Here is a 12,994-nt window from a genome sequence, read left to right as displayed (position 1 = left end):
GAACCTGGTCATGCTTTTGACCTTGAGAAGCTCCCGGTGCAATGGCAGCTTTGGTTGGGGCTTTTGGGCTAGAGGTTCGCTGCAATTGTGTTACATCTTTCTCCTTGTATTTCATGTGGATGTGGTGTTCGAATGTCACCTGTTCCTCCACAGATTCTCGGGGGGAATGGGAAGGAGACTTCTGGTGAAACTGTTGATGTCCCACTCTGTCATGGCATGGTGGCCAACCCAGATCATCTTCATGAATTATGGTAGCCCGGGACTTGGCTTCTGTACTAGGAGGTCGGTGTGATGGTGGTGCATCCTTTTGCTGATGCTTCCTGTGGACTTTATGCTCAACCATCATCCGTTCGTCCACAAATTCTATAGGGGGCTGGGAGGGGGGCTTTGGATGAAGTGGTTGCAGCCCCACATCACCCTGGCATGGCTGCCAACCAGGACTGTGTCTCGGAGAGATGGCAGCCTTTTTCTTGTCTTTGGGGCTGAAAGGCCTGTGTGATGGAGGTGCATCTTTGTCCAGATGTTTCCTCTGGACATTCAATTCCAGTAACTCCTGGTCCTTGTAGGTGAGGAAACTGATGGTACTCTCCTCTCTCTGAAAGTGGGCAGGGCTCCCTTTGCTCTTAAAATCGAAGCGCAAGGAGGGAGCAGAGGGAATGGATCTGGTCGTGGATGGAAGCATAGATCCATCCTGTTGTATTTGCAGTTGCTTCTGATAGAAGCCACTGTTGGAATAAGAGTGGGGCTTCTGATAAGTCTGTTGGAGCTCCACCTCACCATAGTGTGGAACATGAGTAATGGGAGACTTGGACTTGACTTTGGAGCCTGGTGCCCACTGTGATGCCATCACATCTGTTTCCTGATGTTTCATGAGGATGTGCCTGTCAAGCATCACTTGTTCCTCCACAAATTCCTTGGGGGAATGGGACTGGGGCTTCTGGCGAAGCTGTTGAAATCCCACCCTATCCTGGCATGGCAGCCAATCCAGTGCTTCTCTATGAGTGTCTGTAACCCCAGACTTCGCTTTCTTGCTTGTGGATCGGTGGGGTGGCCTTCCATCTTTCGTCTGATGTTTCAGGTCTATGTGCATCTCCAGCAAGTCTTGCTCATTGCAGCCCAGAAAATAGATATTGCTCCCATGCCCCTGAGAGGCGACAGGGCTGCCTTTGCCTCTGTGTGCAGAAGGCCAGGGGCTAGTAGTGGGGGTCTGGCTTCTTGTAGAGTCTGACCGGAGAGGGGATCCCCCCAATTGCCTCTGCAGCATTTTCTGACGCAGGGTGAAATTGATGTGAGGATAAGGCTCTTGGAACTCCCCCATGCCCTGGTGTGGCTGCCAACCCTGATTGTCTTCTTCGATGATCAGGGAGGCTGGTGTTCCAGAAGACCTGCTAGCATGAGAGGCATCTTCTGCTGATGACCCAACCCAGCTGCAGATAGAGACGACAGACTCCAAGGAGGCATTAGATGCCGTGGGATGGTTCCTGGGCAAGTCTCTTGCTGAGGATGAAGCACAAATACCAAGGGAGATGGCAGGCCTCAAGGAAGTATTGGATGCAGAGTGTAAGATTTTGGGTGAGTCTCTTGTTGAAGACCCTGTCCAGCTACACAGAGAAATGACAGAATCCAAGGAGGTGTTGGATTCAGAGCGTAGGATTTTGCAGGAATCTCTTGCTGAAGACTCAATCCAGCTCTCAAGGGAGATGTTTGACTTAAAGGAGATGTTGGATGTAGAGCATGGGATGCTGTTTAGGATGGAGACAAAGAAAATAGGTCAGAATAGCTATTCTGCATTCAACCCAGTTGCCCAAGTAAGTGAGGGAGGGATCTGAACATGCTTTTTGAAATGAAAGGAAAACTACTTAACCAGGGAGGGTTGTTTTTGTGTCATCTGTCTGCACACGCCCTCTCTTTTCTTGTTCCTCCCCCCCAAAATCAGAGATACCAACCTAAAGTATTCCCAGGACTTTTGTCTCAGGTTTGCTAGGAGAGAAAAAAAGGGAAGAGAAGGGAAAGTGCTTCTATTTGGACGATGTGATAAACAATGGACAGAGGAAAAGGCCACAGTTTGTCCAGCCCCATGATGGGCACATTCCAGAGTTCCCAGGCATCCTTTCCACTTTCAAAGAAAGCTTTTTAAAAAATAAAAACAAAAGGTATGTGTTGGGGAGGTGATAAACAGTAGTGTCACTATAAGAGTGCAAGGAGTGTGGATCATACCAGGTGACGCGTCAGAGAAGAAGTGACACCTGGTTAGGCCTTCCTTCTGTTGTGGGATGGGTGCATGCTGCTGCTCCTGATGCCTGCCTCTTCTTCTCTGCTGCTGCAGCTCTCTCTGCTGAGGAGGAAGCCAAAGCAGTGGGGAAGGAGAGGCAAGTGCATGTCCCTTATGTCCTCTCCACTGTCTTGACTCTCTTTGCCAAGGAGGAAATAAAGGCAGTGGAAAAAAGGGGCAGCAGGCACCTCTTCCATCCCCTTCTGCTATCTCACTTGCTGTCCCAGCCCTGGCAGTCCTGGGCAGGCATCTCAGGAAGTGCCAGGTGGGCCGCTGAATGAGTGAGGCAGTGGGATAGGGGAGAAATGTAGGACATTCAAGAAAAATGTTGGACATTACCAATTAAGAGATGCAAACACTCATATAAATATACATTCATGCTTCTTATGCTCAAAATAGAGGACATTTTGGCATTCCTCCTGGGCAGAAGGCTGAAAAGTAGATGTCCTGGAAAAGGACATCTGGTCACCCAGAGGGGGAGGGGAGGGCAGAAGGGTGGGGCAGGTTGCCACCACCGCCCCCCCCCCCAGCCCTTCCCAGGTAGTTGCAGCGGGTGACATGAACCCCAGTGACACTGCTGGTGATGCAGGTTGCTTAAAAGGAGATGCACTTTGTTTCAAAGGGGAATCACCATTCCTGGAATCTTTTGTTTCTTCTACTGACTTTTATCTGGGTGAGGGTCTCTCTCCAGCCCTCCTGCAAAAGGGACTGCTCACCTCCTCTTGGTGTCTCTGCTTGTGCTCCATGTTCTTTTGGAGCCTATGCTTGTAGCCCTTGCTCTTTTCAAGGATCCTGCAAATAAGAGGGAGACAGGACAGGTTGGTTGGTTGGTTGGTATGCAAACATTGGGCTGAAACCCAGTTGCTCCAGGGCTGAGCCCCTTCAGCCAGGGGTTGTGGGAGGAGAAGACTGCTTACTTTTCGGTTGGGTCACATGTTTGATTTGCTCCTCTTCCTCCTTTTTCTCTTTGTAACATGAACAAGAGAGGCAAGGAGAAGCCTGTCATGGGGGAAAAAAAAGAGAGGCACATTTGTGATGTCAGGGCAGTAAATGTTTTTGATTGATTTGGTTAATACTGCAGAGAGGTGCTTGGGTGTTTTCCCATCCCCTGACCCAAAATAGTTTGACTGCTTCCAAGTATTATGCATCTTCCAGGGATGCCGCTAACTTGCCAATGTCCCAGGGGCAAGATACTGAAATGTACCACTCAGTTTTATATGCCGCTTTCCCAGCAAAATTGGGACTCAACATGGCTCACAATTTAAAAGAACTATTTCTTTTGCTATTTGCTATTTTGCTATTTCTAATGTGAAGTCGAAGGCTTTCGTGGCCAGCATCCATAGTTTTTGGTGGGTTTTTCCGGCTATGTGGCCATGTTCTAGAAGAGTTTATCCCTGACGTTTCTCTGAAGATCCCAGCCACAAAAAATAATACCATTTCTGATGTTCCTGCATGCCCCAGCAGGGTCCACTCTTTTTTGAAAAGAAGAATTCTTCAGTACTAAGAGAATGCACATGGACACATATACTCCTTTCCCGTTCCCTACCAAGGTAAGAGAAAGAGGAAGAGATGAAGATGGTGGCAGCAGTTCTAAAGTGCTTGGCACAATGAAAGAGAAAGGAGATGTTTCATGCAAAGGCCAGGAAAGCTACTGCAACCACCATGTCCTTGTTTCTTCCTTTTCTTGCTTCCATGATGGGGAGGACTAGATCTGGAGGCCCTGATTTCCTGCCAGCCCAGAATCTTTCCTACCAACCCTTTGCACCCAGCTCCCTGATCAAAATAGGTCATAGTGGGCACCACATTGCCTTCTGCCTCAGGCAGTGAAAGGCTTTGGGCTGGCCCAGGGGAGTAGCCATAGCATGGAGGAGAATGGGGAAATGAGGGCATTGTTCCTCCAATAAGAATTTTGTGCCACCAAATGAAATGAAAATGAAAGTTCAGAAACCTATTTTGGAACCCAAGAACCTAAAATTACAACTAGAAGAGTAGGTTACGAGGTGACATGATAGCCCTGTTTAAACATTTGAGAGGATATAATAATAATAATAATAATAATAATAATAATAATAATAATAATAATAATAAATTTATTTGTATATCATTTTTCCATAGATCAAAACGGTTTACAGACTATTAAAACTATTACACATAAAAATAGATAAAATCCAGTATTACAATTATACAGAACACAGTCATTCACAGGGTAAGGCAGAGAATTGATGGCATCAAGAACACACAACTTCATTCCTTGGGGGGGAAGGCTTGACAAAAGAGGAAGGTTTTAAGACTCTTTTTAAATGTTTCTAGGGGGGTCATATGACGGAGCTCCTCAGGAAGACTATTCCAAATCTGTGGGGCCACCATTGAAAAGGCCATCTGGGAAGTGGAGACATATTTGGAAGATGGTGTTTCCAACAGATTCTTCCCGGATGTTCTGAGTGTGTGAGGCGGATTATATGGGGAGATGCGGTCCCTCAAGTAACTTGGGCCCAAGCCATGTAGGGCTTTATAGATAATAACCAACACCTTGTATTGCGCTAGGAAGTGAATGGGCAGCCAGTGAAGATTTTTCAAAATAGGTGTTATATGGTCAAACCTGGATGCACCAGTGACCAGTCTGGCTGCCATATTTTGCACTAACTGAAGCTTCCGAACTTGGTACAAGGGTAGCCCCATGTAAAGCGCATTACAGAAATCTAGACGAGAGGTTACCAGAGCATGTACCACCGTTTCAAGGTCCCTTCGGTCTAGGTAGCGTCGAAACTGCAAACTTCGTCCTTCAGGGGAAGTGTGACCCCGTCCAGGACAGGTTGGCAAATTTCCTTCCTTAGACCCGAGGAACCTATCACAAGTACTTCCGTTTTCTCTGGATTCTGTCTGAGTTTGTTTTCCCTCATCCAGCCCATTACTGACTCCACGCAGGCATTCAGAGGAGAAACACCATCCTTAGTCACTGCATCAGTCGGAGACACAGAGAAACATATTTGGGTGTCATCGGCATACTGATAACACCGCGCCCCGTGTCTCCGGATGATCTCTCCCAGCGGTTTCATGTAAACGTTAAACAAAGTGGGGGACAAAATAGCTCCCTGAGGGACACCAGATGTTAGTTCCCTCTTAGAGGAGCAAGTGTCCCCCAACTGCACCATCTGGAATCTGCCGAGAGGTAGGATCGGAACCACTGGAGTGCAGTCCCCCCGATACCCAGCTCCCTCAGGCGTTCCAGAAGGATACCGTGGTCAATGGTAGCCACTGAGATGTCCAAAAGCACCAACAAGGTCACACTTCCCCTGTCGATGCCCAGACGGAGATCATCGACTAAGGCAACCATGGCAGTCTCAGCTCCGTATCCCGCTCTGAAGCCAGTTTGAAATGGGTCCAGATAATTGGTTTCATCCAAAACTGCTTGGAGTTGGAAGGCGACTGCTCTCTCGATCACCTTACCTAAGAATGGCAATAATGAGACCGGTCTGTAGTTGTTCCAGGGGGTCCAGGGAGGGTTTTTTTGAGCAACGGTTTAACTGTTGCTAGTTTTAAACTAGATGGAAATTTTCTCTCCCTGAAAGATGCATTTATTATGTGTTGTAATAATAAGATTACAACATCACCACCCTGGTTGGTCAGCCAAGAAGGACAGGGATCGAGAGAGCATGTCGTCTTCCTAATGCTTCCAAGAAGCTTGTCCACTTCATTGGTATTAACAAACTCAACATGATCCAGTTTAATAGAGTCCATGGACACTCTGGACACCTCTGCAATTGTTCCTGTTGAAATGCCCGTGTCGAGATCAACCCTTATCCGAGAGATTTTATCTGCAAAGAAGTTGTTAAAATCATCACAGCAGGCCTTAGTTGGTTCTAAAATAGGGTTCAGAGTGGGAGGAAGCTGAGTCAGTTCCCTGACCACCCTGAACAGCTCTGCTGGACGTGACTCTGCAGACGCAATACGCGCAGCATAGAATGAATTCTTTGCTGCGCCTATTGCTACTCCATAGGACTTCAAAAGAGCCTGATGGAGTGTCTTGTCGGACCAGCGCTGGTGTCTCCGCCAGCTGCGCTCTAGTCGTTGCACGGCCTGCTTCATTTCCCGGAGATCTTCCATATACCTGGGTTTTTTTATTAGAAGTGGGCCAGAAAGGACGCTTGGGAGTGATACTGTGTATAGCCCTGGAAAGATCGTTATCCCAGATGTTAGTCAGGGCATCAACAGAGTCGCTGTCAGATCCAATCATAAACCCCTCTAGGGCTTCTTGGAACCTTTTGGGTTCCATCAGCCTTCGAGTGGGGACCATCCTAATAGGTCCTCCACCCCCGGGGGGGATTTGGGCAGTTTCCTTGAGTCGTACCTCGACCAGGAAATGGTCCATCCATGACAGAGCAGAGGTATTACATACCTCTGCCCATGGACTGTCCCAATCCATGGTAAAGACAACATCGAGCGTATTACCTGCGCAATGCGTTGGCCCCTTTACTAACCGGGACAGGCCCATGGCCATCATGGAAACCATGAACTCCCGAGCTGCACCTGTCAGATCTTGTGAGCCGGCCTCGAAAGGGATGTTGAGGTCCCCCAGAACAAGAAGTCTGGGAAACTCCAGCACCAGTTCCGAGACCAGCTGTGTCAGCTCGGCTAGGGAGTCTGTTAGCCCACGGGGTGGACGGTAGACCAACAAGATCCCCAGACTGTCCTTAGCCTTCAGGGTCAGGTAGATACACTCGATGAAGTCCATTTTCCGGATGGGGTTCCTGGTTAAGATGAGCATGTTTTTATGGACTATGGCAACGCCCCCCCCCCCCCCCCAATCCACATGTCCTGGTCTGCTCCTTAACTGTGTACTCGGCTGGGAGAGCCTGAGCCCACACTGCATAACTCTCAGCCCCCAGCCAGGTCTCTGTAATGCAAGCCAGGTCACAATTCTTTTCTTCCAGGAGATTTTGAATAATGTGGGTTTTGTTCTTAATTGACTTGGCATTGCACAGGAGCAGAGACAGGGTCTGTGGTACGGTTGGATTGACCCTCGGTTCTTTTGGGTTAGTAGGGTGGATGGAAGGCATCACACTGAAGCTGAAGCAAATTTGTTTTCTGTGGCTCTAGAGACCAGGATCCAGAGTAATAGATTCACACTATAGGGGAAGAGATTCCACCTCAACATTAAGAAGGATTTTCTAACAGTAAGAGCTGTCCAACAGTGGAATATGTTGGCAGAGAGTGGAATGGGGTCTCCTTCTTTGGTGGTTTTTAAACAGAGGTTGGATGGCCATCTGTTGAGAGAGTTTTGATGGTGTGTTCCTGCATGGCAGAATGGGGTTGGACTGGGTGGCCCCTGGGGTCTCTTCCAATTCTATGACTCTATGATTCTATTCATTCCATGGCTAGTTCAGAGGGAAGTGATCAGATTTATGTAAAACAAGTCCCATGGTAAAATATTAGTAGAAACCAACACAAACCTGGATCAACTACTGAAGAAGGTCAAGGAGGAAAGTGCTAAGGTAGGCTTACTGCTGAACATTAAGAAAGCAAAAATAATGACCATGGAAGATATAAGAGAATTCATCCTCAATAAGAAGAAAATTGAAATAGTCATAGGGTTCCTATACTTTGGATTAAATATTGACCAAAACGATGGCTGCAGTCAAGAAATTAGCAGAAGACTGGTATTGGTAATGGCAGCTATGAAAGAACCAGACAAGATCTTAAAGTGTAAAGATAGAGCTATTAATACTAAAGTGAAGATTGTGGTATTCTGTTGTGTCTCTCATCACCATGCATGGATGTGAGAGCTGGGCAGCGAAGAAAGCTGATAGAAGGAAAATCAACTCATTTGAGAGGTGGTGCTGGAGAAGAGTGCTGAGAACACTGTGGATGGCCAAGAAGATAAACAATAGCGTTCTAGAGCATTCAAGTGCAAACATTCCCTGTAAAGCAAGATAACTAAATTGAGGCTATCGTAATTTGACCACTTCATGAGAAGGCATGAATAAATGGAAAAGACAAGGATGCTGGGAAAGGTAGAGGGCAGTAGAAGGAGAGGAAGACCACATGTTAGATGGTTAGGTTCGGTCAGTGAAGCCACAGGCCTGAGCCTACAGGACCTAAGCACAGCAGTGGTGGATAGAGTCACCATGAGTTGAGGCTGACTCGAGGGCAGTTAACAAGAACAATAAAAACACACTTTTAATCAAAATATTTAAAAATCCATTGAAAATCAATACATTAAGACTTCAACCCAAACCTGATCTGGCTTCTGAGCATTCTGCCCAGCCTGAGTTGCACTAGCTGGTTTACAAGACCTCCCTTCAGTCTAGAATGTTAAGGGGAAAATGAAACGACATGCACCACCTAAGAATGATGGACCCCACTGTCAAGTTTAGTAAAAGGTACTTTTCAAACAACAGCTTCTGGGATCCTTAGGCAGCCAGTGCTTATGCTTGTTTAGGGTTTCTGGAAAGTGTAGTCCACAAAAGTAGTATATTCAGCCTCTGTTCCTGCTTCTCTTGGTGAGAGCCAATCCTTCTCAAATCTGGTGGTTCTTGTTAGTCCAAATAAACCCTGCAACTAGGGTTTGTTCTGTATGGATTATATACTTCTCCACACCCAGAACCAGGATCTGAAATCTAACCCAGTCCCCAGGAAAAGTGTGCCTCTTACCAAAGATGCTTTCACATACTGGGCAGCAACTAGGAACAAAACTCCTAACAGCAAAAACAAAAGCCAATCACATTTGCCTGAGATTGCATCCAAGAGGTCCATCATGGCCTTAGGTGTGGGCAACTATGCTGAAAGTGTCCTTCCAGGCTGTGATATTTAAGGACTCCTCCCCACCTCTTTGTGCTGAGGTCACCTTTGCATCACAAATGTCTTTGCAGATTGGCCAGAGCCTCTCTGTGACCCCCACCATGACCGGCAGCAAGAGAGACAGGCTAAATCCATCCACATCCCCACCTGGTCTAGATGAAGGACTCATCCAGGCTACCCTAAAGCTCCATATGATGGACCTCCTCCTTTGGACTATTTCTTGTGAATTTATAGGGCTAGTCGTGACTTTTAAAACCCAGGCATGTTATTTTTTCTGTCTTAGGTGTTTCCTTGGCAGGGGTAAATTCCCATGTCTGTATCCATTATTTTGGTTGCTCCTTCACTTTAGGAGTGTTGAATGGCGTTGGTGATGGTGGTCTGACCTTTGCTTGGAAGTTTTCCTCTAGCCTGTCTTTTTTCATTACATTTTGTTTTCATTACACTTCTGGTTCTCAAATGTTTCTTCTTTTTCCTACTTTCTCCTATAGTTATACTACTAAATCACTATTTTTTTTAATTGCAAGTGTAAAAAGAGAATATGTAGAGTTCATGGAGGAGATGTCAAGCAGGGAAGAAAAACCACATCATAAGCAGTTTTTTAAAAAAAGGGGACAAACCCCAGTATATTTTGGGAATGCCTTGAAAGTGGGAATGGGAACATCCATTCCAGAATGTGAAATTCAGGAACAGAATGGCCTGTACTGGTCCATTTGGAGGCTTCCTAAGAAGCAACTGCACATCTAAAGAAGACCTTCTACTGCTCCCTAGCAGAAGTCTGGGCTTTAATTCTGATAAAAGTGCATGGAGGAGTTCCATTCTTGGACTACAAGTTCCAGAATCCGCAAACCATCATGGCCAGTAACTATGCTGGTTGTAGTTCAAGCTGTGCCTTGATTCAGATAACCTTTGTCCCATCCCAGATTCCTCTCCTTGCCAGGAGGGAAAAACACTCCAGGATTGTCTAAATGTACTCTTTTCTTTATTACATCACATGCTCCGAGCAACAGTCTCTGGCTGAGAGTCTTATTGCATTACAAATGTATGTACACCAAGACAGAATGGCAGAGAAATGGCTTTCCGCTTATCTCTTCACTTGATGTCATATTACTTCCATTCTCTTTACAGAGTGAGATGGTTGTAAAAGCATGTCTTTTGTTGCACCAGGAAAATCAATTTGGCAAAAGGCACACTTTTATAACTAATTCTTCTGTGCTTTCCAGTTTAAAAAAACATTCAAAACCTAAATCTAGGACCCAAGTAGGTTAGACCTTTGGAAAATATTAAAGCAGTGCTTCACAGGCTATCTGATATGGGAGATTGGCAGTTATTATTTTCCAGTGTGCCAAGACCATCACTAAACACTGGGAAAATCAGGGGGGAAATTGGGGGTTTAAAGAGCCATTATCCTGTTAAAATTGCACAATCATGATTAACATTTTTACACACATCACCATTATCCTGAGAATAAACAGGCAATAAACAGTAAGAAATCATTCATGGGATAATGGCACTTTAATCGTGACATTGTGTGAAAATGTTAATTGTGATTGTGTGATTTTCACGGGATAATTGCTGTTTAAACCCCCAAAGTTTGTGCCCATTGAGTACAACTGCTTCTTCTTTTCCTGGAATCTTGTCAGCATCTGGCAGCCAGAACCTCAGCAGTCAACACCAGTCCAGAGACCATCACTTTGAGCTGTTGTTGTTGTTGTTGTTGTTGTTGTTGTTGTATGCTTTCAAGTAGTTTCCAACTTATGGCAACCTTAAGGCAAATCTGTCATGGGGTTTTCTTGGCAAGTTTCTTCAGAAGGAGTTTGCTATTGTTATCCTCTGAGGGTGAGAGAGTATGACCTGCCTAAAGTCACCCAGTGGATTTCCATGGCTGAGCCAAGAATCAAAGAGTTGGAAGAGACCACAAGGGCCATCCAATCCACCCAGCTAGTCTCCAGAGTCCTAGCCCAGCCCTCAGACCATGCTGGCTCTCACCACTTTGAGTAGCATTGTATTAAAGAATCAGAGTCCAGTGGACTTTTCTTTTAGCATAGACAATGGTGGCTTGGCTAATTCAGAAGGCTGATATGATCCATAAAGATTCAGATGGTAACTGTGTGGGGGACTTGAATAGGTCTATTAGCACATTTTACATGTGCCAACTTACACACTAATACAAACAAAATGTGTCAAGAGCCATTCCGTGAAGCACTTCTTGTCTGAAGCCATTCCCCAAACACTGCGGCTACTTTGTATTATTTATTTTGATTGCTTTAAACTATGTATTTATGTTTGCCTCTTAATTATACTGATATGTGAGGCAGTGAACAATGCAAAATTGGAATGAGATGAGCAGTTAAAACAGTGCCAGTAATTAAATCAGACAGCAAATGATGGTGAAGGGAAAAAACACAACAAAGCACAGCAGCAGCAGCAGCATTAAGTTGCCTTAAAAAAGACCAATAACTCAATCATCAATCTAGAGGAACCTGATCTTCTTTGGACTGAATTCAAATTTATTGGCCCTCATCCATACCTTTGCCAATTTTGGATACTTGTTTTAATTAAGTGGTATCCAGGTTCCTAGCATTAGTTTTGTCAGAATGGGCCCTGTTAGGGGACTAGTTCAAAACCAGTCATGCATTTGTTGTTGTGTGCTTTCAAGTCCTTTCTGACTTTTGACTACCCTAAGGTAACCATATCATAGTTTTCTTAGCAGGTTTCTTCAGAAGGAGATTGCCATTGCCATCTTCTGAAGCTGAGAGAGTATGACTTGTTCCAGTGTTAAGAACTGCCACACTACCTGGTTCAGTCTCTCTGATTGCTCATTCATCCGGGGATGATGGGCCATACTCATGGTTTACTCTGTCTCCAAAAATTTAAAAAGGCTTTCCAAAATTAAGAGGTAAACACAGTGCTTCAATCAAAATTATCTTTGTTGGCATACCATGTAATCTATAAATCTGGCTTCCATGGCTGAACAGGGATTTGAACCCTGATCTCCAGCGTCATAATCCAACGATCCAGCCATTACACCAAGTTGGCTTTCCATACATGATTATTCCATGCTCTTTTCAATGCAACCTCTTTAAGTCATGCTGAGTGCTGCAGGTATCTGAAGGGAAAATGTGCTAACTGAGCCACAGGGATTATTATATTTGCAACAGTTGAAAAAAACCTCCAGTTTCACAGGCTGCTAGTAGATATGACCATCTGAATATTGGTTTGGAGGGGAATTCACAGTGGTGGAGGATGGCTCTCTTCATGGTGTAGTTGTGAGCTTGTTAGTATCTGGTGGGTTTACAGATGGATGCTGGATGGGGATTTATCTCATGTGTGGGTGTTGGGGTTGCCAAGTATCCCATATTGTAAGGGAAGTCCCTTATTTGAAGGCCAGAAAGCTTGTCCCTTACAGGACTGACAGTTGTCCATTATAGCACTAGCATGTGTGTGTCTTTGCCTTCAAGTCACCTGTCGACTTATAGCAACCTTTTCAATTTTATAGGGTTTTCTTAGGCAAGGAATACTAAGAGGTGGTTTTGCCAGTTCTGTCCTCTGAAATATAGCTTATAAGACTTGACATTTCTTGATGATCTCTCTTACAAATATCAACTGATGCTGACCCTGCTTAGCTTCCAACATCAGATGGGTTCTGGTGACTGGAAGGGGTCCCTTATTCTAAAGGATGTCCCCCATCCGAGGGTTGGAAAGCTTTTCCTTTTATATAGACTGAACAAGGTACCAACCTTCTCCCACCCCAGTATTTTGAGGTGTGGAGCTTTTATAAAGACAGAATTGGGTGTACTGTGTAATTTATCAGTTTTACAGAGAAGCAAAGGATTATGTTAACTGAAATCAATACTTTCATTGTGAAGTCAAAGGCTTTCACAGCTGGCACTCATAGTTTTTTGTGGGTTTTTCGGGCTATGAGGT

This window comes from Sceloporus undulatus, chromosome 1, assembly GCF_019175285.1.
Source record: "Sceloporus undulatus isolate JIND9_A2432 ecotype Alabama chromosome 1, SceUnd_v1.1, whole genome shotgun sequence".
In the NCBI taxonomy this organism is placed as follows: domain Eukaryota; kingdom Metazoa; phylum Chordata; class Lepidosauria; order Squamata; family Phrynosomatidae; genus Sceloporus; species Sceloporus undulatus.
The sequence above is the reverse complement of the archived record's forward strand: the minus strand, read 5'-3'. Positions refer to the sequence as shown.